Source organism: Lygodium microphyllum, chromosome 17 (assembly GCF_053477565.2).
Source record: "Lygodium microphyllum isolate KBCC chromosome 17, Lygodium_microphyllum_v1.1.10, whole genome shotgun sequence".
Classification (NCBI taxonomy): Eukaryota; Viridiplantae; Streptophyta; class Polypodiopsida; order Schizaeales; family Lygodiaceae; genus Lygodium; species Lygodium microphyllum.
Window position 1 is genome coordinate 129,958,614 of NC_141151.1, and position 27,829 is coordinate 129,986,442.

Consider the following 27,829-nt stretch of genomic DNA (forward strand, 5'->3'; position numbering starts at 1 on the left):
AACAAATCTAGCACCTCACAATACCATGCCAACACTATAAAAATCCATACATAATCACAATAAGAATACACTCCTGCAACTAGTCTAACCACTCAAGAATAAAAAAGAATCTAGCAACTCTTTCAATTTAGCAATCCACTCAATCACTTTGCGCCCAACCTTTCCGTGCACTACTAGCAAATCTAGCACCTCACAAATTCATTCAATTCAACTCCCTATAAGACAAAACATCATTGTCCATGGACCCATTACCTCCATTCCAAAAACTGACCCCTCTTATCAGTTGAGTAGATGTGGAGAGGGCCCACCACGCTTTGCTAGCAATGACAAGATGGAGATGAAGCTAGTGTAAGTAATAATATGTGGTGGGTGGCCCTAACAGTCATACTTTTTGTAACGAGACACCCAATCACACCGACCGGGGTATATAAGATGTAAGAGTCCCAGTTTAAGGCGACCAGTTATTATCAAGAACATACTCTTCAGCTTCATCTCCAACTTTCATGGCTTCCTTCTCCTTTCTTCTCTCTTTCCTTTATTTCTCTCCTCTTCTATTCTCTCTCTTCTTCTTCCTCTCTTTCTCTCTCTTCAGCACTGTCTCCTCAACCTCATTCATTACAAGTGGTATCAAAGCATCAGGCTTTGGTCCTTTTTTTCTTTCCTCTTTCTCCCTTTCCAAATCTCAAACCCTAGTTACTCCGATTACAGGTACAGATACAGCAAGAAAGACCTCAGGTAGTCTCAACTTTTTGGAGCAAGCAAGAGCTATGGCTGGAGACTTAGACATACCTAGAGGTAAAATGACTAACTTAGCAAGTCGTCACTTCTTTTCATGCAAATTTTAGGGGTTCTAAGATAGGTCGGAGATTCAAAAGTTTAAACAATGGAAAAATTACCATTACTTTTTACTCTAGACTTCTCTCTCTTCCCCAACAAGTTTTTCCCTCAAGCTCCCATGGTGGACAGCCCCCAAATCCCTTCCTCCTGCTGCAACCAATCTTCAGTCCCAATATCCAACTGCTCACCCACTCTAGCATTGGGATTTCTCCTTTTGAGACATTATACGAGTATAAGGTTCCCCTCTCTACAATCTTATTCAATGATAAAATCAACCCTCAAAGCGAAGCCGAGTTGGATTGCATACATGCCATGCTCAGCAATGCAAAGTGAATCTTCAAAAGACACAAACTCACATGAAACTCTGCTGATGAGAAAAGAAGGCATTTGGAATTTCAAGGGGAACTGCTCCTCTTGAAAGTGCTTAGGTCCCGTTATTCCACTCTCAAATAGGGCAGCGGTAACAAGCTGGCCGACCGTTTCTATGGCCCCTATCGATCTTTAAGAGAGTTGGTAACTTGACCTACCCATTAGAGCTTCCCCCTACCACTAGGATCCACAATGTGTTTCATGTCAATCAACTGAAGCCCTTCATTAGCACCTCAATGGACTACGTGAAAGAACTTCCCCCCATAGACGAAGAAGATATCATTCACTATATCCCTAAGGCAATCACTGGGCAACGAGATAAACACTTAAGATCTTAATCCATCAGAGTACCTCATCAAATGGCAAAGCCTACCCCTGGAAAAAGTCTCTTGACACCCAATCACTATTATCAATGAATTTCCTTACCTCCAAGATGCCCAATGGGCTAACGACTAGTCAATTTTGCCCCCATTTGACCACCCCCTACCTGCATACTGCACAATATTTTAGAACAGTTTTATACTTGCCCAAATCACAAAAATGTGCTTCCTACATGGACTAAAAGTACACGTCATAAGCTCCGTTTCAACATGCGATACACCCCGTTTGGAGCAACCTATCAAAAGTTATGACAATTTTACCTCAGCAAGCCTATCATGGACCACATGCTGTCCCTATGTCTTTACCCATCCATTTTTATTGTGATGTGGCTCAGAGTAGTACTCTGCACCTCACTTCTTAGGCCCTGCACAATATTTTAGAACAGTTTTATACTTGCCCAAATCACAAAAATGTGCTTCCTACATGGACTAAAAGTACACGTCATAAGCTCCGTTTCAACATGCGATACACCCCGTTTGGAGCAACCTATCAAAAGTTATGACAATTTTACCTCAGCAAGCCTATCATGGACCACATGCTGTCCCTATGTCTTTACCCATCCATTTTTATTGTGATGTGGCTCAGAGTAGTACTCTGCACCTCACTTCTTAGGCCCATCTATCACTCGCCTCCAGTTGTCTTCGTTTTCTAAGACAAAAACCTTCAAGGTGGGGATAGATTGTAACTAGCGGGATACATAGGAACTAGGGGCTAAAAACCTAGTCACACTAATCGGGGTATATAAGGTGTAAGAGTCCCAATTTAGCACAACCAATTATTATCAAGAACATACTCTTCACCTTCATCTCTAGCTTCCATGGCTTCCTTCTCCTTTCTCCTCTCTTTCCTGTCTTTCTCTCTCCTCTTTTGGTCTTTCTTTCTCTTCGTCTTCCCCTCTTTCTCTCTCTTCAGCTCATTCTCCTCAACTCATTCTCCTTTCTCCTCTCAGCTTCATTCATTACACTTTCTCCAGATTCAAAGCCTCTTCTTTTATACTCTACTTCAAAAGCCATAGCACCAAAACATTGATTGCATGATTGTACATCGAACATTGTATAGGATTGACTTAAACCGAACATGAAGAGGGCCAAACTACTTGTGCTCTTAGTGACAAGACCTGAGATGAAGTTGTGTTACAAGTAATAGTATCTCCACTAGCACCCAACCTTGCCATGCATTGCTGGAAAATGTACTACCAAAAAAAAGCAATAGACTCAACTCTCCATGTGGCATAACTTTGTATTCTGAAAAATGAGCCATCCATCAATTGAGCAGATGTGGAAAGGGCCAACTAGGCTTTGCTGACAATGACTAGACTGGAGATAAAGCTGGTGTAAGTAGCAGGATACAGTGAGTGGCCCGAGCAGTCATGCTTTCAACATATTCAGAGCCTCTTCTTTTTTCTCCCCTTCAAAAGCTAGTGCACTAGAGCATTGATTACACAATTGTGCATCCATGGAAATGGCCAAACTACAGCTGCTTTCAGTGACCAGCCCTGGGATAAGGCTGTTATAAGTAACAGTATCCAGCTACCAACCCCACGCAATCATGCTTTCAAACAATTTTCTCTCTGCTATTACCACCTTTGCAAGTCAACGTACCGGAAGATTAGATGTGCGAGTGTCTGGGGCACACCTACAGTCTACCATTGTGCAAGAGTTAATACCTTTCGGCCAAGCACTGGCAAGACCAGACATACATCTTTTGTAAGTAACAATGTTTGGCTAGCAGCCTGCAGCAAATATCATTTCTAAGATATTCAGGGCTTTCTTTTCTCCCCCCCATTCGAGCAGAACATTGAGTGGGTAAGCATCAGGAATATAGCAATTATCTATCATTCGAGCACCTAGGCAAGGAACCATTGCCTGCATTTATAAGACTGGGGATAGAGCTACTGTACCTACCAATATTTGGTCAGCAGCCTGCAGCAGTCATGGTTTTGAACAGACATCTGGCTTCTTCTGTTTTCCCCTCCCTTGAAAGCCAGTTCATCAGAACAGCGAGTGTGTGAGCATCAAGTATGCATCCCTTATGTACCATTTGACTCAATACAGAAAGGACCAAGGTACCTTTGCTTGTGGCAGGCAGTCCACAGCAGTCATGGTTTCAAAAAGACTCAAGGTTTCCTCTGTCTTTCCTTCCTTGAAAAGCCAATGCACCAGAACATTGAATGTACAAATGTTGGCAGTGCATCAACTACCTATCATTTGAGAAAATATGTCAAGGGCCACAGTACTGTTGCCCACACTGACCCAGGGTAAGGGTAACACAAGTAGCAGCATCTGGCCGGCAGCCAGCACAGCAGTCATGGCTTCAAAGAGACTCAGGGCTTCCTCTGTCTTCCCCTCATTCAAAAGCCAGTGCAACAGATTATTGAATGTGCGAACATCAAGAGTGCATCCATTATCTATCATCTGAACAAATGAGGAACACGCCAAGGTACCATTGCCTGCAATGACAAGACCAGAGATAAATCCATTGTAAGTAACCATATGTGCCTGGCAGCCTGCAGCAGTCATACTTTCAAAGAGACTTAGTGCTTCCTCTGATTCCCCTTCCCTCGGAAGCCAGTGCACCAAGACATTGAAAGTGTGGATATTAGGAGCACATCCATTGCAGATCATGCGAGCCAATGTGGAAAGGGCCAAGCTACATTCGCCTGCCTTGAAAAGGCCGGATAAGGCTGGTGTAGGTAACAGTGTTTGGCTGGCAGCCCGCAGCAGTCATGGTTTCCAAGAGGCATAGGGCTTCCTGCTGTTTCCCCTCCTTCAAAAGCCAGTCCACCAAAACACTGAATGTGTGCACATCGGGAGTGCATCCATTGTCAATCATACGAGTGAATGTGGAACGGGTCAAGGTACCCTTGCCTGCCTTGAAAGGTCGTATATAAGGCTGATGTAGGTAACAGTGTTTGGCTGGCAGCCCGCAGCAGTCATGGTTTCCAAGAGGTGTAGGCCTTCCTCCACTTTCCCCTCCTTCCAAAGCCAGTCCACCAAAACACTGAATGTGTACACATCGGGAGTGCATCCATTGTCGATCATGCGAGTGAATGTGGAACGGGCCAAGGTACCCTTGCCTGCCTTGAAAAGGCCAGAGATAAGGCTGTTGTAGGTCACAGTGTCTGGCTGGCAGCCTGCAGCAAGCATGGTTTCCAAGAGGCTCAGGGCTTCCTCCGGTTTCTCCTCCTTCAAAAGCCAGGCCACCAAAACTCTGAATGTGAGCACATGGGGAGTGCATCCATTGTCGATCATGTGAGTGAATGTGGAACGGGCCAAGGTACCCTTGCCTGCCTTGAAAAGGCCGGAGATAAGGCTGGCATAGGTCACAGTGTCTGGCTGGCAGACCACAGCAGTCATGGTTTCCAAGAGGCTCAGGGCCTCCTCCACTTTCCCCTCCTTCAAATGCCAGTCCACCAAAACTCTGAATGTGAGCACATTGGGAGTGCATCCATTGTCGATCATGCGATCCAATGTGGAAAGGGCCAAGATACCTTTGCCTGACTTGAAAAGGCCGGAGATAAGGCTGTTGTAGGTCACAGTGTCTGGCTGGCAGCCCGCAGCAGTCATGGTTTCCAAGAGACTCAGGGCCTCCTCTGGTTTGCCCTCCTTCAAAAGCCAGTCCACCAAAACATTGAATGTGTGCACATCAGGAGCACATCCATTGTCGGTCATGCAAGCCAATGTGGAAAGGGCCAAGATACCTTTGCCTGCCTTGAAAAGGCCAGAGATAAGGCTGTTGTAGGTCACAGTGTCTGGCTGGCAGCCCGCAGCAGTCATGGTTTCCAAGAGGCTCAGGGCTTCCTCCGGTTTGCCCTCCTTCAAAAGCCAGTCCACCAAAACATTGAATGTGTGCACATCGGGAGCACATCCATTGTCGATCATGCAAGCCAATGTGGAAAGGGCCAAGATACCTTTGCCTGACTTGAAAAGGCCGGAGATAAGGCTGTTGTAGGTCACAGTGTCTGGCTGGCAACCTGCAGCAGCCATGGTTTCCAAGAGACTCAAGGCTTCCTCCGGTTTTCCCTCCTTCAAAAGCCAGCGCACCAAAACATTGAATGTGTGCACGTCGGGAGCACATCCATTGTCGATCATGCGAGCCAATGTAGAAAGGGCCAAGGTACCTTCGCCTACCTTAACAAGGCTGGTGTAAGTTACTGTGTCAGGGGGATAATCCACAAGATTCATGCATTCGAGCAGTTTCATGTCTTCTTGCAGCCTTCCTTCTTTGACCAATCTGCTGATGATAATGTTGAAAGTTAGGGTGTTTGGGGGAAATCCACATCCAGGTCCCCTGTGCATCATGATGTCCAAAATGGCGAAAACGTCACGGGCTGCTGCGTCTGCTTTCAGAAAACCCACGATGAAGCCATTGCAAATGGTGGTGTTGGGCAGGCAGCCCACGTTCGCCAGCATGATGATGATGAGATGATGGACGACCTCATCGAACCTGCTCATGTCCGCATGCAGGACGTAGAAAAGGACGCGGTTGAGATCATATACCTTAGCTTCGCATCCAAGCATGTGCATGGAATGAAGCACCTTGATGGCTTCTACTGCCATCCGAGCCTTTGTGTACCTCTTGATCAGCCCCAAGAGTTGTACGCGGGTCTTCATGTCAGGCAGGGTGAGCATGCCACATCGTCTCAGCCCTCTTCGAATTTGAAGACCGCGTGAACACCAACCCCCGGGGGGCGAGGCGCATGGTGGGGGCAGGGGCAAGGGCAGGGGCGGGGGCGGCGCGGCTACAAAACATCCAAAGTAATCAAAAGTCTGTTGGGATGTAAAGGTCCTTTATTCACCTCCGTGTATTTTACACATGTATTGTTATGTTGTACATGTGAATGCACCCTTACGGGCCCTAAGTATAAATACATTTTATTCTTTGTGTACCAACACATTGTTGGTACACCCAAAATCTGTTCGTCACTCTTACTCTCACTCTCACTCGCCTATTCACTTCCTCTGCTGCAAATCTTCACGCTTCCGCTACCCGCGCACTCCAACAACTGGTATCAGAGCAGAGGTTCAGGTGCTCGCGCTCCTCGAAGTCCGCGTGCGACATCACCAGCTCTTCGCTCACGAGAAATCAGTAAGTCGTCACTCATACAAGTCAGGTCGTCACTGTTTCAGGCACGTGTATGTGCTGGACAGTCAGGCAACAGTGTTGCAGGTCACGTTTTGTGCAGCGACAGCCTGATAGACAGGCGACAAGTCAATTTTGACCAGGCAGGCAGTCGAACAGGTCACGAACAGGTCACGAGCATCAGGCGCAGGCTGGACAGGTCACACGATGCTGTTTTCGTCACGTTTTTGAGCAGGCGACAGCTCACCCAAGGCTGCCGCAGGCAGTGCAGGTCAACGGCTGCAGTTCGACACGTTTTTTCTTCCAGAAACTTTTAAAAATTTTTCTAAGGTTTACTGCAAACAACCTCTTTGCCACTGACGGGAGTTCGCATGCGCAAGCACAGTTCTCAGTTTTGGTCAAATTTGAACCTGGAAATTTGGGGCTTTTCCCAGATTTGATGCTGTTTATGCTTGACAGTGACATCTGTGTCAAAAATTGCAGACATTGTGCGCATTGACCTCAATTAATTTGGGGATTTTTCAAAATTTGTTGGAATTTTGCTCATCCGAGTAAAATTTCTTGGCATTGGACCAAGGAAAATTGGGGCTTTTCATGTATTGATGCAATTTTGCTCAGCTGAGTCAGTTTGGCTGACATTTGCGCACATTTGGACCTGGAAATTTGGGATTTTGTGCAGAATTTGATAAATTTCTGCATTATTTGCCTGTGCAGTGGGCTGGTTTATGTCAAAACAGCAGAGGATTATTGCTGGTTATGCAAGAACAGCAGTGTATTTGCTGATTTAGCTTGTGCTCTTGCAGTTCAGTGCTTTTACACTTGTACTTGTGAAAAAATGGCTGCAACTTCTTCCAGTTCTGACATTAAAAGTTTGATGGAAATCAAGCGATTTGATGGTCAGGGCTTTGATCTTTGGAAAGATCGTATGCAGGGCATACTGTTCTTAAAGGATTGTGAGGATGTTTTGCAAATGGATAAACCCGCACAAATGTCTGAGGCGGATTGGGCCAAAGTCAATAAAAGGGCTGTGGCTTATATAAAGATGGGTGTCACTAATGACATTTTGACAGACATTAAGGGTTTAGACACTGGTCATGCAATATGGGAGAAGTTGAAGACTACCTATGAGATCACCACACCTGTTAATCAGGTGCATTTAATGCGTAAGTTGGTGAATATGCGGCTGGATGAGTCCAAGCCTGCAGCTGAGCACTTGAGTGCATTTACTGGCATTTTAAATCAGCTCAAGGATGCAAGTTTGGATTTTGATGATAAGTTGAGGGCGATCTTTTTTATCATGACATTGCCTGACTCTTGGGAGACTTTGGTTGTTTCTCTCAGCAATAACCCCAATCTCACATATGATGGTGTGAGGGGTTCGATCTTGAATGAAGAAATTAGACGTAAGTCTAGTGGAGAAGGCAGCAACTCAGCTTATAATGTTAGAGGCAGGGCTGAAAAGAAAAATGCAAATGCTGGACAGAGAAGCAGGAGCAAGAGCAAAGGAAAAAAAAAGAGTGATGTTACATGCTATCAGTGTGGTCGGAAGGGCCACAAGAAGCCTTATTGCAGGTATTACAAGAAGGAACAAGAGAGAAAGAAGAATGCAGGAGACAAAAGAGCTCTCAGATGCAGAGGCTGATGTATTATGTGCAGTGGATTATGATGCCCTTGTATGTCACATGTAGGATATGCAGATCACCAAGGCTGATGTGATTGATGCACTTTTGTCAGTTGATGATTGTGTCACTCAGACTTGGATTGTAGACTCTGGTGCCTCTTTCCATGTGACTCCATGCTTGGAGTGTTTTGCTACTTTTGATGCAGGCTATTATGGCAAGGTTTACCTTGGAAATAATCATGCTTGCAGCATTGATGGGATTGGTACCATACACTTGTCTTTGGATAATGGGCAAAAACTTGTGTTGAAAGATGTCAGATATGTGCCTGGCATCAAGAAGAGTTTACTATCTGTTGAACAGCTTGACTTGCATGGTTACACCACACTGTTTGGTGGTGGTTTGTGGAAATTAAAAAGGGGTTCCATGTTGATTGCTAAAGGAACCAAGAAGGGCACTCTGTATTGTCTGCACTGTAAAGCCTTGAATGGCAAGTTTCTTGCAGTTGCTGAAATTGGTTGTCATTTGGAGTTATGGCATAAGAGATCAGGTCATATGAGCCAGAAAGGACTTGATGTTCTTACCTCTTTGAAGAGGGTTGATGGAAAAGGCTCTAAACTTGAATTTTGTAATGATTGTCAGTTTGGAAAGCAAATGAAAATTTCCTTTTACTTTGGTGTCTCCCGTAAGTCAAATGTATTGGACTTGGTGCATTCTGATGTATGTAGCATGCCTTTGAAATCGTTGGGTGGTGCTGCATACTTTGCCTCTTTTATTGATGATTGTTCCAGGAAGATTTGGGTTTATTTGTTGAAAAAGAAAAGTGAAGTGTTTGCTGTTTTTAAAACATTTCATGCATTCGTGACCACTCAGACAGGTAGAAAGTTGAAATGCTTCAGAACTGATAATGGGGGTGAGTTCACGTCTAATGAATTTAAGTCCTTTTGTGACTTGCATGGGATCAAGAGGGAGCTTACAGCCCCTTACAGCCCTTCTTCAAATGGTGTGGCTGAAAGATACAATAGGACTCTATGTGAGAGAGTACGGTGCATGCTATCCACTGCTAATCTCCCTCATGAATTTTGGGGAGAGGCACTTAAAACCGCGGTTCACATTTGCAACCGCTCTCCAAACAGGTCCCTAAATAATGGCATTCCTGAGGAGGTTTGGTCTGGCAAACCGGCCTCATATGACCATTTACGAATATTTGGCTGTGATGCTTTTGTGCATGTTAGAAATGAGCTGAGAAATAAACTTGACCCGAAATCCACCAAAGGCATTTTCATGGGCTATGGTGATGAGGGTGAATTTGGCTATAGAGTGTGGCTACCTCAGTCCAAGAAAATTGTTCGCAGCCATAATGTTGTGTTTAATGAGGCAAAGTTGCTGAAAGGTACTTTAGCCTCTGATGAACACATGAAAAATGTCAAATTTCAGAATTTGCAGCCACCTATTACTTCAAATGATGAGCCTCATGGTGCTATACCACAGGCTGAAACTGATGATCAGCCGGTTATCTTTGAGCCAGATGATGATGGACAGCAAATAGAAGCACAGGGAGGTTATGGACAGCAAGATAGACTTGCTGATTATGAAAATGCAGGTGCTGGAAATGAAAATGAAGGTGCTGTAAAGCATGAACAGCATGCTGAAAATGGCTTACAGCAGCCAATAAATGCTGAAAATAACATGCCTCCAGATGTAGATCCGATTTCTAAGAATGTAGATCATTGGGTACGCAGGTCCACACACCTAAGAAGGCAGCCACATAGGTATGACCCCTCTTTGCATTATGTGATGCTTACTGATGAGGGTGAGCCTCTGACATATAAAGAGGCTAAGTCATGCAAATTCAGCAATAAGTGGGAGCTAGCTATGCAGGAACAGATTAAATCTCTGTATGCTAATGATACTTGGGATCTTGTGTCATTGCCCAAAGGAAGAAAGCCGCTTCCAAACAAATGGTTTTACAAAGTAAAGACAGTTGATGGGAAACCCAAGTACAAGGCAAGATTGGTTGCCAAAGGGTATGCACAGAAGGAAGGGATTGACTTCCAGGAGGTCTTCTCACCTGTCATGAAGATAACCACACTACGTGTGCTTTTTGCTCTCATTGCTGTATTGGATTTAGAGCTGTACCAAATGGATGTGAAAACAGCTTTTCTGCATAGTGACATTGATGAGGAGATCTACATGAAACAACCCGAGGGTTTTGTAGTTCCTGGAAAAGAGCAGTTGGTGTGTAAACTAAAACGCAGCTTATATGGGCTGAAACAAGCACCACGGCAGTGGTACAAAAAGTTTGACACTTTTATGCTCTCTCATGGGTTTACGCGCAGCCATGCAGACCATTGTTTGTATATGAAAAAGGATACAAATGGCAGCCCTATCATACTTATTTTGTATGTGGATGATATGTTGCTAGCTGGGAAGAGAAAGACTAGCTTGGATGCTCTCAAAGATCAGCTGAAATCAGCTTTTTCCATGAAAGATTTGGGGAATGCAGAGCATATATTGGGCATGAGGATTCATAGGGATAGAACGCAGAAATTGTTGTTCTTATCTCAAGAAAAGTACATTGAAAAGGTACTCGACAGATTTAACATGGCTGAAGCTAAGCCTCTCGGAGTACCCTTACCTCCATACCTTAAGGTTAGTAAAGCCAACAGCCCAAAAGATGACATAGAAGCCAATGCTATGAAGGGAGTCCCTTATGCATCAGCTTGTGGCTCTCTTATGTATGCTATGGTGGCTACTCGTCCAGACATTGCTCATGCAGTGGGAGTTGTTAGCAGGTTTATGTCAAATCCTGGCAAACCACATTGGGAGGCTGTCAAGAGTATTCTTAGATACCTGAAGGGTACACAAAGAAAGTGTATTTGCTATGGGCAGGGTGCACTTAATTTGCAGGGTTATTGTGATGCAGACATGGCAGGTGACTTAGACACTTGCAGGTCCACTAGCGGGTATGTCTTTACAGTTGTTGGAGGGGCCGTCTCTTGGTGCTCCAGGTTGCAGAACATTGTCGCACTGAGTACTACTGAAGCTGAATACATATCAGCTACTGAAGCTTCTAAGGAAGCTATATGGTTGAGCAGACTTGCAGAGGATCTCAGCATGTCTATGAGTACTCCAGTGTTGGGATGTGATAGCCAGAGTGCTGTGTATCTGGCTAAAAATGCCATGTATCATTCACGCACAAAGCATATTGATGTGCGATATCACTTTATCAGACAAATTCTAGAGGATGGTCTAATCACATTGACCAAGATCAAAACACAGGACAACCCTGCAGATGTTCTCACTAAAAGTCTAGGCAAGGCTCAGCATGAGCATTGCATATGACTAGTGGGAGTTGGTTAAAGGTTCACTCCGGACCTTTAAGTGGGAGGTTGTTGGGATGTAAAGGTCCTTTATTCACCTCCGTGTATTTTACACGTGTATTGTTATGTTGTACATGTGAATGCACCCTTACGGGCCCTAAGTATAAATACATTTTATTCTTTGTGTACCAACACATTGTTGGTACACCCAAAATCTATTCGTCACTCTTACTCTCACTCTCACTCACCTGTTCACTTCCTCTGCTGCAAATCTTCACGCTTCTGCTACCCGCACGCTCCAACAAAGTCATGAATGTGTGTGCCAAAGTACCCATTATGTCTACCAAAGGAACATCCAACCTACTAGAACCAATCTCTCTTATAAGACTCATAATACTCTGTTTCCCTGCTATTGGAGAGTGTAGTCCTGCAATAGTACCTCATAAATTTTCTAGAACCTATCCTTGTCTAGGTGAACCTGTAAGAGACCTAGAAATCCAACTTTGACCTTGTTTAAACCTACAGGCTCACTGATAAAGCTAAGAACACTTTGTATGATACCAAGACACCAATTTATGATCTATGGGAAGCAATTAAAAACCTGTACCACACCCGTCTTAAGTCCTAAGAATATCCTCCTACCATTTGATGTAGGTTGAAGGGTCCAATTTCAGCTTGCATTAGCTCCAATGTTGGCAATGCAGAAGCATACCATGAAAAATCCTTGGCATGGAAAGAACTTCAACTCTCTTTATGCTTCGGAAGCAAGACTTCCATGCTTGTTGAAGGATCAAGAGCTCTTATCCGATGGAGCTTAATAAACTCCAAGGATGCCACTAGACTTGAAATCTTGCAAGGATATGGAGGAATCTTGTAATAGAGACCGTCCAAAGATGAAGGAAGACAAAAACCCCTTAAATTTGAAATATTTTTATCAAGCTTTAATGGCTATCAATTCCTTGCTTCAATAAAATTCCATGAAAGCACAACTCTTGTGAAGAAGAGCTTTCATTGATAAACGATAGCGGAGATAGTTTATTAGAGCTTCAATTAGTGGCAATAAGGCTCAAGGGATGAAGAATGGAGTAGACGTGGGTACCTAAGAGCTATCCTAAATAGTGTAGATTGCCCTATATGCTGATGTCAAAAGATGAGTCTTAATCCACTTCCCACCATCAAGAAAGTATGCTACTGAACCTCCATTGTTGAAGGCAAGTGAGACCCATGGAGTAGAATAAGAGAAATAGGTTGAAGCTTCCATGGAAATCTCAGGAATGAAAGAGAAGAAGTTGTTTCTCAAAAGTAACCGCGATTTATCACTGAACTAAGTCTAGTTAACCCCCTTTTGACCAAGTTACCTTTAAAATTGAATGAAACTTGACCACAACCTACTAAAATAGCATGGAGGCCAGCATTTTTGTCACCAACTCCTGTGAATGCCTCTAGCCATAGTCTCTCCTAGCTGCATCAAACCTACAAGTCAAAATCCATGTCCTATACCTGCAATATTTGTCTAAAATAGGTTTTTATGATAAACATTGAAACTGAATATAAAGAAAAAGAGGAGAAAATGGATCAAAGACCAATGCTCTAATACCACTTGTCAAGAAGTGAACTGGGAGAGAGAATATTGTTGGAGTAGAGAGAAAGACTGCAAGGAGAGAAAGAAAGAGAAAAGAGGTGAGAGAAACACTAGAAGAAGAGAGAGAAGCATATGTAATGAAGGAAGATGTTAGCCATGAAAGTAGGAGGAGAGAGATAAAGCAAGAAAAGACTTGTACTATATCAAATTTGGATACAAAATGATTGGTACTTCCACCTTTTATACTTGCATTGTATGCACCCTATTTCCCATCCTTTACAAATTCAAGGCCAAGGGTGCCTCCCCCCTTATCAAAAGAATATGGGATTCCTAGCAGAAGTTCAAGGACCTACTCACTCTAAAGAACTAGACTAAGGCACTCAATTGGGTCAACAATGATTCGATTTGGCAAAGCATCTCCCTGTCCCCAGTAGCTAACTCTGATATCCAAAGAGCTACCAAGATGAATAAGAAAGGCATTTGTCTCTAATCCGATCTTTGGAGTTTCACGGTTAGTGATGACTTGAAAAGTCAAGCTAAACTAAGGATGACGTTTAAACTTAACAAAGATGATATTACCCTCTTCGAGGAAAGGAAGGAGGTATGGCTAAGTCTTAACCCCAAGCTAACACAATGCATGCAAAATTTGAGATTAGCTAATATAGGTTGGGCTAAGAGGAATAAGCTACTACCCTTACCCACCCTTCCTAAAAATAATGCCTACTTAATAGCAAGATTAAACAAATGTTGGGGTATCAACTAGAACGCTAACTAGTGATAATTTAGATTCCAGTCAATATAGGCAATCACCCCCCCACCCCCCCAAAAAATTGCCGTCTTTCTTTGGTTGTCTCTACATAAGGCTGTTTGGACACAAGAAAATGAAGAAAGGCTTGGTGTAGGCTCGAGAGTTTGCGTGATGTGCAACAAAGGGAAAGAAACCCTAACCCACCTTTTGCTCAATTTCCCCACTAATTGACCCTACATCCTCTAGCTCCACAAGACAATCCTCCCTCTACGCCCCTATAACATTTCTTGGAAGGAATTGCTCCTCAAAGAAGCCAATGGGCTCCCCTCTAAACTTTGAACTTGGCTAAGGGGAATAACTCTATGGAATATTTGGCTTGCCAGGAATGGGGAAGTGTATAATAATAAAATCGTTTACTTTTTGCCCAAACTAATTACAGACTTTGATGTGTAGGTTTGCAAGAAGAATAGAGCTATGGCTAAAGCTAAGACCAAAATGCTTGTCCAATGGGCAAGAAAGAAGCTAAAAAAGAAGGCAAAGGAGGAGTTGCAAAAAAGGAAAGAAGCATTGTTCCACAAGCTAGTTCACTCCATTTTGAACTAGTCCACCTAGTCCACCCAGGCCAGGAACCCTGCCAATCACCCTTCTAACCTAGGACCAGAAGTTGAAGATGATGTGGAAATGGCAACCTTCAAGGAGTTCAAAGTCCATGAGAAACATCAATGCAAATTGGCTCAAAGGTAGGCCATGTGGAACCACATCTAGGTTGATGATGTCGCTGAGAATCCCTTCCCCAATCCAGCCTCATCAACCCTCCCCTAAGCTCATATAGCTCCCAAACTAAGCTAGAATCTAGAGCCTTCTTTGTATAAAGTTAACTTATGAACTAGTACGGGAAACTGTTTTAAGGGGAGCTAACCCTGAATCATATGGACATATACTTCTATTTCTTTTCACTGCAATACATATTTTATTGCTTCCTCCAAAGAAAAACACACAAGTTGAATAGGTAACCCTGTAAGCCTTTCCAACAAATTGCAAACCCATGTACATCTTTAAATTGTCTTAACCATGGTCAACATAAGTTTTTAGCCCACCTTCAACAAGTTTAAGCAATCCCATTTTGGCTTGGCCTATGTCATCATAGTGAAGACTTTCATCAACGTTTTTCGTTAGCAAACAATTCTGAAAAAATTAAATAAAAAATATCAATTTGAAGTTTATGTTCTCGTAACTTCCCATGTCTAGATCTAAGTACATCATTTGAAAACTTATTTTGGTGTACATTGAGGTGTCTTCCATCGTAGCATTTGTCAATGAGATATTACCAACACATGACTAAACATTTTATCAATCATCTATTGCATGCCTCTAATTACCCTCATAGATTATTGCCTATGTGCAACTTGTAAAAAATTTCCACAATTTCCACTAGGGCTTTAATGACTCATATCTAAGATTGGAGGGCAAATGTGGTCTGTCTTATGATGAAATTTGTCAATAATTAAACAACTTAATAAGAGAAATTGGTGAAGGGAATGCAATGGCAGTGGAGAAGGAGAAGAGGAAGATGCGGGAGAGAAGAGCACACACAATGTAGGTGCTGTCCAACTGAACTGACAGCCTTATTGCACTATCATATTATATATGAATAAAGAATGGGCGGTCACAGTGTACAGGGGCAGGCCCAGAGGCCTTTTCCCCCAACAACCTCCCACTAAAAGGCCAATGTACCTGGGGAGTGAAAACAAAGAAAAGAAAAAAGAAAGACAAGGTGAGGAATCATGACATCTCACCCAACGCCCAATCGGAAAGCGAGCTGTGCAAGAAATATCAGGAACCTCTGCAGAAGAAGAGTCAAGCATCCCGGAGTCCATGACATCCAGGAGATAAGCGATTCCGCAGCTCCATACAATGGAGCAATCCAAGAATGCTTCTCATGAAGCAAGCACAACTCATCATTGCACGAGTGTAAAGCATCAGAGTCGCGCATAGCATCACCGTGGCACATCCAAGACAACGGAGAGCAATCAAACTCTCCAGAGTCAATCACTGAAAGAGAGCCAACATCCCGGACACTCATCCAACGAGGTCTCAAGACTACATGTGTCCTCAGCGAAGCGGAAGACTGACATATGGTTGGCTGTCCAGCCTGCAAAACTACAAGAAAACAGCTCTCATGAGCCTGCAAGGGGTCTAGCAACTGATCACCAACATCCTAACCCTGACTGCTATGCATAGCTATGTCATCTGGGCCAATAAGTACCTCATTTTCAGCATAAACAGCTTGATGTAATGGCACTGTAGCTGCTATAAAATCAGCCATAAAGCGTACTAAACGCTCATAAAGAGGCTTGAGAGGTGTCTGCCTCTCATAGAAGACAGCATGACGGCTGCGTATGACCTGTTGGGCATCCAAATCCCATAATCTGTAGGCCTTAAAGTCACCATCTCCATAACCAAGGAGGATACATCTACGTGACATAGGCTCATGTGACATACGTACAAATGCCTGGCAACCAAACATCCTCAAGTAATCATAGGAGGGATGCATGCCACTCTATGCCTCATGGGGTGTAATACGATCCAAGGTCAAGCACGGCATCCTGTTAACCAAAAAGATTGCCGTCATAAGGGCCTCAGCCCAAAAGCCATAAGAAAACCCAGTTGTGGTAAGCATAGAAGCAACCTTTGCCTGCAAGGTCAGGCACATGCCATGAGCAATCCCATAATACCGTCGGCACAAGAAATCAATGCCATACTGCTAACAAGAGGTCTGAAAGCTAGAAGAGAGAGCATGACTCTCATAATCCATCTGCAAGTACCTAGGCCTACTACTAGCAGAATCCATAAACCTGTCAAGCATAACTGCAGCATCCTCAATCTGCATCAAGGGAAAAGCCCAAACACGGTGGGTAGCATGATCAACAAAGGTCACAAAGTACCATGCTCCACCAAGTGACTGGGAAGGCATAGGTCCATATACTGCACAATGGACAAGATCTACAAGAGTATGCCTCGTACGATTGCCATAAGCCAAGGGGGCTCTGCAAGGACCAAGAGTACAATCACGGCAAGCATCAAGATCTGTAAGTGACATAGGAGGCAACAATGAGTCTAAACGAGACAAGATCTCCATCTCTCTGTGGTGCATATGGCCTAAGCGATAATGCCATAACAATGCATGTGGTATCTGGATAACTGCAACCATAGAATCTCCCACATGAGAGACATGCACTGGGTAATGAGAACCAACTCTAGAACCTCTAGCCAAAACCAAGCAACCACGACAGATCTTCCATGACCTATCCTAAAGAGAAATAGTATATCCTGCATTATGCAACTGATTGACAAAAATCAAGCTCTTACTGAGCATTGGAACATGTAAAACATCCCTGAGTATAAGAGAAGTCCCATTAGGCAAAGCTAGGTGTATATCCCTTGTACTAACAATAGCATAAGACTACTCAAGGCCCAAATCAATACATCCATCAACCTCCATGTAAGAATAGAACCATGCTCTATGAGGGGTAACATGACAAGATGCCATAGAGTCCAAAAGCCAATCAAACGCATAGACCTGATCATTGAGCAAGTAAGCTGTAGGGAAACAAGATGACAGGAGTACATGCTCAACTGCATCATCATGGGTAACTACATGTACCTCCCCACTAGTAAGAGTGGTAATACCTGCTGTATCTCTAACTCTGCTCATGTCGAGTCCGTCTCTATCTCTACTGCTCTCTAATCTATCTAAAGCATTTTCTTTGAACATGCCTACGCTTCCCACAATGGAAGCAAACAACATCTGAAGTAGAAGAACCTGTAGAAGACGACAAGGAATCCAAGTCATCATGAATAAGACTATCCATAGCATAGCTCAAGCAGTCGAGGGCTATCCCAACGGAGAGAACCTGCTCATAAAGACAATCATCTGCAAGTATATCAGTGGTAGAAGCATACTACAAAGGCTCATGAAACCTCAACAAACGAGAGGACATAAAGGCATCAATCAATGATGCAAAAGCTCCCACATGAAGAAGAGTCGTAGCCAACTACATGACATAACCAACCACAGTACGGTAAAGCATAAGACATCTGTCATAAGAGCATATGGAATTCAACCATGAAATCAGTCCATAACCATAATGGTAAACATAACTCTGCAGTACATCAAACCACATAGTAGCATCCAAGTCAATGCAAGACCGGTAAGTGGCATAAGATATTGCAATGGTCAAGCTCTAGGAGAAGCCCAAGTATCTGTACAACAACATCCAAATAAGTGACTCTGTAAAGTACATGACAGTAGACAAAGTGCATAGTCGGGTAAGCATCAAGAGCAACTGCTCTCTGACCTATATGGGCAAAAGTAACCCAACTAGCATAGAAGCTAGGCAACACAGAAGCAACAAAGCCATAACTGCTAAACCCAAGCACTGTCAAGAAGTCTAGTGATCAAGGAGTAACCCGCAAAGAACCAAGCATCAATGAGCAATGAAATCTCAATAACCAACTGCCAAGAAAATGGAGCAAGCACTGCTCAAAACGTGTATCTCTATCCAAGTAAATTCAAGATCCATAAATGGGGCACTAAGGGCCAAATACCATCCAAGCTGCATAAGTGATAAGCCAACCAAATGCAAACTGCTCCACAAAATTCTCAAATGCAAGTCAATTCAAGCCCAAACATCTGCCATACTACAGCCGAACCCAAAAGCATCCACATCAGACATCAGTCCCATAATGAGTAGCACGGGGCATAAACCTTGTCAAGTGAAATGCCAGCTGCAAAGAAAATGACAACGAACCAAAAATTAAGCTCTACTCTTTGCTCAAGAAACATCCGGGAGCATAAACGTCAAAGTGGCATCATCCAAATACATCAGCATATCATCCCGAGTAGTCAAGAACACCCGTGGACCATAGGCATAACCAAACTAGAGGTAAAATAACCTGTCAACCAAGATAGCATAAATCCCAACCAACAACGAAGTGTCCGCATCCAAATCAAGGCTCAATAGCTCTCAAATAGTATATCCAGGCATAAACCATGATGACCAAGCATCAATACATCCAATAGGACACCCAAATGTCAACAAAGAGAATTATGCACAAGCCATCCCTAATAAAACCTTGCTGCCTAAACAATGTACAGGAGTAAATCCCTGCATAAATGGAGCTATGGAGGCTCAAACCAAGTCCCAAAGCATCTCAAAACATTGGGCAAACATCCCCAAAGCATTTGGGCATCAAATACTAAGCCTCGGGAGCATCACATAAGCTAAGAGCATGACATTTTCTCGCTGTAAATCAACTTATATCTGTTACAGAAAAAAAATTTATCAGAATTTGGCACATCTGACATCGCCATTGCGTTCGGAGCGTGCCGAAACCTCAAGTTAGACTCTTAACTTGCCTAAATCGGGTTCTGGATGCTCGAGATATGAGAAAAATTGGGATTTTTGAACCACATTTTGAAACAGACGCAAAAAAACGTGAGCTGCTACTGTTGGGCCTGCTGGTTATGCTGAGAATAAGGGGGCAAATGGGGGCATACAAGGTGCTCAATGAAGCCAAGGAACAACTGCAAAGAGCCTATGAGGGCCGGTGAGAGGTGGGAGATGAAATCTTACCTCGGGGGAAAGAAGCCATGGCTGGCATTGAAGCTCCAAGCTCTAGGTCTTCAATCCGGGCTGAAGTAATCTCGGGCCAAGCTCCACGATCAAGCTATGATCCAAAGCTTTGATACCAATTGAAGGGAATGCAATGGCAGTGGAGAAGGAGAAGAGGAAGATGCAGGAGAGAAGAGCACACACAATGTAGGTGCTGTCCAACTGAACTGACAGCCTTATTGCACTATCATATTATATATGAATAAAGAATGGACGGTCACAGTGTACACCGGCAGGCCCAGAGGCCTTTTACCCCAACAATTGGTAACTAATGCAATGCAAATAATTTAATTTTTGTTACTTGGTAATAAACAATAGCTTATATTCTTCTAGCAATATTGATATAGAGAAATAGTCGCACAAAAAAGCTATTGTTACAACTTTTTACATGCATGAAGCCATGGGGTTGAATCTCTAGATGAGGAAGTCTCAATTTTAGAGCATTGTTACTAAAAATAGATGTATTGCTATCTAATAAATTTAGTAGATCAAAAATATCAAATTTAGAGGCCCTTGTAAGAGGAGGAAAATCGTGGACATCACCCTTGAATCACTCACATGTTGTAAGTGTTGGCCCATGTATGGAGTAATTCTGCAAGAGAGTGAAATAAAGTGTAAGAATCGCTCCAAGATCACTCACATGTTGTAAGTGTTGGCCCATGTATGGAGTAATTCCACAAGAGAGTGAAATGAAGCACAAGGATACTCAATCACAATGATGATCAATGAATGTACTCAATTGAACGAATCAAAGTATAGTGATTGTAATAGTCCACACTAACGATAGTGATCCACATTGGTGATGTGCTGGAATGCACAAAATGTCTATAAATAGAAGCCTAGGACTCACTATACCAAGTGTCCTAAGAAACCCTTACTATACTAAGTATTCTAAGAAACCCTAGTTCTAACTATGCTAGATGTATAGATTTTTGTTCTTAAGTGGGAGTGAGTCTAGGAAGCCCATTCAAAAGGACAAAGTGCATTAATGGGTAGCCTATTAGATGGCCAACAAATTACCCTTCATGGTATGGGTTGATAAATCTAGGAAAATGTATCAAAATCTAGAAAATTATATGGAGTCATGGTTGCACAAGTTCATCCACATGGATATAGCATTCTATGACTATACAAAAAATGACAGATCGTGTTCTAAAAGGAATAGTCAATCAAGCTCAAAGCTTGCTAAATATCTTGGAACTTAGGTTGAGAAAGAGCCATCATAAACACATCTATGAAGTTGTCCTTAGTAGGTACATAAGATTTCCGAGACCATTTTTGGGTCAGTTTTTTGGGTTTTTCCCATGTGAACGCGTCTTATCTCAATCAGAACTGTGTTTTGCCATGATATGGTTGTAGAACACATTGTTGTGCATAATTTTCCTTCTTTCCGCACTTCGTTCCGATGCGCGGATTTCTCAATATTAATACGCGTATGTGTTTTCGGGCTTTTTTTGCGTTTTTCCCATGTGAACACCCCCGTGGCGTCTGTGGTAAGCGCATCGCCGTCCTTGCCCCGTTTGCTCCCGTCACTGTAAATTTTTTTACTCGCGTGCGGGGGGTACGTTTCTTTGGCACACCCATATTCAATTTGTTTTGTGTCACCATAGAACCGTAGATTTCAAGCAATGGCCAAAGCACTTTCAATGTCAATGTAAAGGAGTGTTGAAGCTATCTAGTGAATATGAAGATCTATAAGTAACTGAGGAGCCAAAGTGCACTCCATTGTAGCTAGAAAAGCTACTCTATGCTTAGCTTCATAATTGGAAATAGTGACTATGGTCTATTTCTTACTAAATATAAGAGAAGTACCCAAAATGAAATAGTTGTCAAAATGAGAGACACGAGTGTCTAAGAGACATGAGCATCTGATAAACATGTGTGTTTGAGCAACTAGCCCAATCAATATTAGTGAATCCATGCATGGTAAGTGAAAATTTAAGTTTGTAGAAAAGGCCTAAATCCTAGTTGCATTTGAAGTATCTAAAGACATGCTTCACTATCGGCCAATGATGAATAGAACAGTTGTGCATAAACTTGCTCAATTCAGCAGCCACAAACTAAAGATCTAACATAGATTAATAAGACATCTAGAAACCTATTGATAAAGAGTAGTGTGAAATGATCTACTACCATCCTCTGAAGAGAATAAAAAATTAAGCTCTAAGGGAGTCAATATTGGCTTGTAATCCTCAAATTAAAAGCCTTGTAGAAGCCATCCAATGTACTTGGATTGTGCTTAGCAATCCCCCCCCCCCTTCCTTTGGTGGCAAATTGAATACCCAAATAATCATGAAGTGGATCCAAATCTGCCATAGCAAAAATTTGTTCCAAATCATGTCTAAAGGCTGCAATTTGATTGGCATTGGTCCTAATAACAAGCATCTCACCAACATAAAGAATAGAAATAGTAAATCTAAATCTTGATGTCATAAAGGAGTGCATGCCATAGAATCATTAACCGAAAATGCATTAAGAAAATAATTTCAAACAAGTTGTTGGATACACAATCAAGCCTTAGGAGTCAGCACAAAGCACCATTCTCTACCATAGAAGAAAAAGATTTATTAACATATACCATAGACCTTAATCCATTGAAAATTACTTAAAATATTGAAGTTGCAATGGTTAAAAGGCGTAAGCATGCAAAAAATAGTGATGACTTGTATGTGATCAATGACTTTCAAAATAAAGGAGACATCATTAGCACACACAATTGTGCTCTCTTTAGATACATGAGAGATAGAAATAAATAACTATCAATAAGAGGTGATATGATAAGAAGCACCACTATCAAAATACCAAGAAATAGCAACACTAGAAATTTACAAACACTTACCATGAAGAGAAGGATTACACTAATAATGGATGAAGCATACATATCATATATAATTCTTATGCTAAGTGAAGTTGATGGTCTCATTAGTGACAGCTTAATTAGACTCCTCCTCCTTCTATACTTACAACATTTAGTGGTAGCATGCCCTCACTTTTGCAGTGTTACATCTCTTCATCTTCAAAGTAGCATCTTTTTAGGAGTATGCTAAAAACCAACAAAAATAACGATTTATTTGGCAAGCTTGATTGCACAAATTGTCCTACGCGGGCTCATATGATGAGGCATGTCCTCGTAAAGACACTCATGCCCTTGTTGGTGCAGATGGTCTGAATATATGAGTGGCCTTGGTTCTCCACCACATAAATAAATTTTTGAAGCAACTAGATACTTCAAACCTAGTTTGAGACCAAGTGTATCTAGAATAATCATCAATAAAGATTGCAAGATAATGGAAGCCTTCAATAGATTGTGTTTGCATAGGACCACAAACATCACAATGAATAAGATGCAAATTTGACAAGGCTTTATCTTGAGCATCCTTAGAGAAAAAAAGAGATGCATTTTACCAAAGAAACAACCTTCACCAATATTGTTGGGGGTAAAGGCACCACTCATATATTAGTTACACTGAGAGTACCCACATACCTGCACACTTGTACACTACAGGTGGTAGGCACCCATCATTGTCACTTTATTCTTTCTTCTTTTACTGACATTTGAATAAAGGAAAGGTCAGTCACACATTGTGACTGTTGGAGTTCCCACATCTTCTCTCTCTCTCGCTCCCCACCATAGCTCTTGCTTTCGCCCCGTGCTTCCACTTCAGGGCTCACTCCCTTCAAATATAATTACCCAACATGTTGATCTTGGAAGATCATGAAAAATATATTAAGTATAACTTTAGCAATGCTCAAGATCTAAATTTCCAATCAATACAATGGGAGAAGAAAATCTGTTATCACGAACCATACAGCTTGGTCCATAAAAAATAGTTCAAAAGCTTGAAGTTGTAGGAACTAAAATAAATATTAGTCTTTTAATACTTGACATGTAAATCATGTCCTACAAGAGGAGAGGGGTGTCAAAAACTACGATGACTTGCACATGATCAATGCCATTCAAGAAATACAATGCATTGTTACTTGCTTTAATGTTGTTGTATTTGTAATACTTGACATGTAAAGCATGTCCTACAAGAGGAGAGGGGTGTCAAAAAATGTGATAACTTACACATGATCAATGCCATTCAAGGAATACAATGCATTGTTACTTGCTCTAATGTTGTTGTTGCATTGTGATTGACATGGCTTTTCGCTTCTTGCAATAATAAAGAAACAAGTTGGTTAAAAGTTTAGTTTATTTGATTGTCCATTGTTAGTGGTGGCAAACCTTACACCATTAACTGTAGTACATACATACTAATTGTTAGGAACAAGTTCAACAATGTTTAGCAACAATTTTCTAAGCTCTTTAATAATTGCCAAATAAGAATACATATTGTCTCCTTTGTCCATGTGAAGATCTTTGAGTTGCTTACAAAGGAAAGCAATGTGTGCCTTATTGCATACATGATAAAGAAAAGTGAGTTGATCCCATGATTTCTTTGTTGATTTATATGACTTGATGTAAGAAGTGGCTCTCCTCTTTGACAATAAGGTAATGAAAGCATATGCTCGAGCATGAATGTGTGTGAGAAGTGAGCTTTTTGAGCAAGCTGTTCTAGGCAACCTCCAATTTTTGTTCCACATAGTTCACTTATTCCTCCTCTTCTCTTGGCCATATATCAAGCACCATTATTGCTCCACCACCTCCTCCACTACTACCTCCACCGTTGCTATCACTACCACCTCCACTGATTCCACCACGACCACCTCCACCCATGTTAACTACCTCAAGTATAATATTCTCTCTCTCTCTCTCTCTCTCTCTCTCTCTCTCTCTCTCTCTCTCTCTCTCTCTCAATTAGGATTTAGCATATTGATTAAAGTGGTTAAAACATTATCATAATCTAGAGGCAAACTTTTTAACAAGATACCAATATATATATCTTCATCCATCTTCAGATTTATTCCTGCAAGCTAGGTTAGAAGACTTTCTATGTCGTTCAGATGAGATGCCATGGATGTATTAGGCTTCATGTCTAGTCTAAAAATTTCAATTAATAGACCATACTTTGAGGACTTTCATTGGGTACCAAACAATGTGTCGGATCTATCTTAAGTGTCATGTGACGTGTCACTAGCATTCACATGGTGAATATAGTTGTCATCTAACTCAAGCTTTATGATGGCTTGAGCCTTGTCATCATTCTTTTGCTAGATTCCTACAAGGAGAATTCTCTTGTCCATTAGTGATGGCCCATAGGCCTTATTCATCAAGACGAGCTTTATGTGGGTTTGCTAAGTATGAAACTCGACTCCTTTGAAGCAACATGTTAAACAGTCTTTGCCCATGCTGGAGTGGCTAGAACAATAGCAAATCAAAACCAAAATTCTTAGATCAAATTAGCAAATGGGCTAATTGTGTCTAAGGACACAAGTGGCAAGAGTTACTAGATGAGTGTCAATAGACACTATACTTGTTGAGCTTGAATCTTCTTCTTGTTTTTTCAATCTTCCCCTCCTTTCTAAATTTATGGCCAAATTTTTGCTGGGAACTAAGTAAATCAGTGAATCACAATGACAGTAGGTCCCTTGAGCTGAGAAAAGTGTAAAAGTGAAGTAAAAGATGAGCTTGAAGTGAAATGGCTATGGTGGATTGAGATAAGGGTTCTGACTGACTGGTTTTTTGCAGGTTGTAGTAGCTACAGTGGATCATTTGGGTTAAAAATTTATCAAGAGAAAGGCTTGAAATGCCCTATGGTAGCAAGGTCAATCATATCGCGTGTAGGAAGATGAGGCTATACGATTACTGACACACACAAAATGAGCAATGAGGCCAATTTTTAGAAATGTTGGGCTATAAGCAAGGCAATGTTGAGCTTTGAAGTGGTACAGAAAATCTTTGGGAGTTAGGAAACACTTTTCCAAAAGGAAACACTAAAAGATTTGGCCTATGGAGAAAGATATGAGGGCTCAAAGTGATAGAGGTCCAATCTTACCATGGCAAACAAGAAGGTAAAATGGAGATAGAGGTGAAAAATGAGCTCATTAATTGGACTGGAACTGAGCAATGATGGAGAGGAGCTATAAGAGCATAGAAGGGAGCTGAGCTATGCTCACCATTGCTCTGATACCATGTTGAGATGCATGGATCTGGAGCATGGCTATGACAGATGAAGTATATAGATAAGACTCATGAAGACATAGACATTACAAATGACTTGTTACATAAGTAAATTAGGTTCCAAGATTGAAGTTTGGCTTCATCAAGACAATCTTGTGTATATAGACAATGACAAAGACACTTGAGTTAAAGGGAAAAAGTACTATGACATTGCATTCAAATGAAAGGCAAGTACAATGCTTTACAGCTTCAAGATGTTGAGATGGCAAGCTCAACACATGCGGACATTGTCGATGGACCGCCTGGCTAGATGGGTCCGCACGTCTACACTTAGTACGTTGGTGGTCATCATGATACTCACTTGGCCACTTACTTATCACTTATTATATTTAGTTTGTTACACCTACCTATAGCTAGGAAAGATATAGTGCCAGTCAATTAGTGTAGTCTGTTATGCACTGTTTGACTTAGCAGGCCACTTTCCTTTATGTGGTATCTTATCTATACTTTGTGTACATTGTATAGTGTGTGAAAGAAGAAAAATAAATCAGTAAGAAAAAGTTTTGGTCCCCATCTCTCTTCTTGTGTTCTTGAGTGAGCTTCCTTCTGTGTATATAGTATGTGTTTGGTGCAGTAGCTCAAGCAAGTCCCCGCACCACGCGATTCTTGACACAAGATAGGTAGCACTTTCCACCACTGTGCTTATGGGATTGAGCAAGCCTACATATCCTTAGCCCAACTGCCTCATATAAAGGGGCTACACTAGGTGTGATTGCCTGATTCTCAATATGTGAAAAGCAAAAACAAACCTCGGAATGCACACAAGAAGCCAACAAATAAAGAAAATGCACCTAAACTGCTAGAGCTCCTATGTCTTCATCAGACTCTTACAAAAGCTCAGAACGAGAAGATGATAGACTAACATACTCAAGCTAACATAACCTTAGTCTATGCATTGTGGATATAAGATTGTCTTTAATATTCATGTAACATGTAAGTTGCAAGATGTATCTCTTAAGATGTATCTCTTAAGAGTAGAACATAATGGGGTGTGTGTGTGTGTGTGTGTGTGTGTGTGTGTGTGTGTCAGGGCAAGGTGGCAAGGGGGGGGGAACTATATGTGGAATTCTACACAGAATCAAAGTTTAATATTGTCGTCATTCTATCATATTACAAGTCCATGATCCTTGACTATGTGATGTATTCATTTCTAAGGAGCGATATGTCTTTGCACATTGTTTACTATGTTAGATTAGACAATTACACCTAGCGATCATACCTACACAATTACAATTGGCAATCATGCATGCATAATTATAGGTAATCCATAACAATACTTTGTTATCTTCTTCAAAAGTGGGATAACATAGTAAGAAGCAACACATGTAGCAATGTCTACCAAATCTTTTTATTGTATTGCTCCAAATTATTGTACTAAGAAGTATCAAGTTTATGCCATACAATCATTACATCAACTTTAAAGGTACTCGTTACCCATGCAAACGCAAACATTTGTTTAAACTATACCCATATTGATTATGCTCTATCTTGCATAAGAAGTGATTTTTTGAAATGCATTACCCTTCAAGAAAGTGGTTGCCTTGGAGACTTTAAATGACTTAGTAAAGTTCCCTCTTGTGTATATGGCATCAATCCATTGATTAAAGACCAAGGCCTTCAGTTTGTGTTACGCACCACTAAATACTTCAAACTTCATTGCTTTGCCACCTCATGAAAATCTGTTAATACCTTCCCTTTTGGAGCTACAATTATCATAAGCATGTGGCTACAAAAAGGATGCATTTGCTGCATTTATATCATGAGCAATATTAAATGGAGCATTCGTATGACTAGCATTTATTCCATAAGCCCCAAACACATGAAGAATTAAAAATATATTCCCAAATAGAACATTCATATAACCACCATTATTCCATGACCCCCAAATACACCAAGAATACCAAATTTATTCTTAAACATTCTAGTTCAACCATGCCAATATAATTACACATTGGATTATGCATACTCTTGATTGTTCTTGGATACATTGGACCATGCATTGCTTACTACATACCATAAGCATTTGGGCCATACATTTTCATAGCTAAACCATACCCAACCATTGCATGGAATATGAAACCATCACTGA

General features: G+C 41.7%; 1 protein-coding gene and 1 pseudogene across 4 annotated transcripts in view; both read right to left on the minus strand.

The window, feature by feature from the left end:
• LOC148022345 (uncharacterized) overlaps positions 1–27,829 on the minus strand; it is a 56,524-nt gene that overhangs the window by 7,661 nt on the left and 21,034 nt on the right. Inside the window, exon 2 of one of the 4 annotated variants that reach the window (XM_087697966.1) lies at positions 22,551–23,291. The exons of the other annotated variants lie outside the window; for them this stretch is intronic. The gene's annotated coding sequence lies outside the window, so the exon portion shown is untranslated. Of the gene's footprint in view, positions 1–22,550; positions 23,292–27,829 lie in introns of those variants that run through there. 4 annotated transcript variants of the gene reach the window in all.
• LOC148022346 (uncharacterized) lies at positions 2,262–4,430 on the minus strand (annotated as a pseudogene).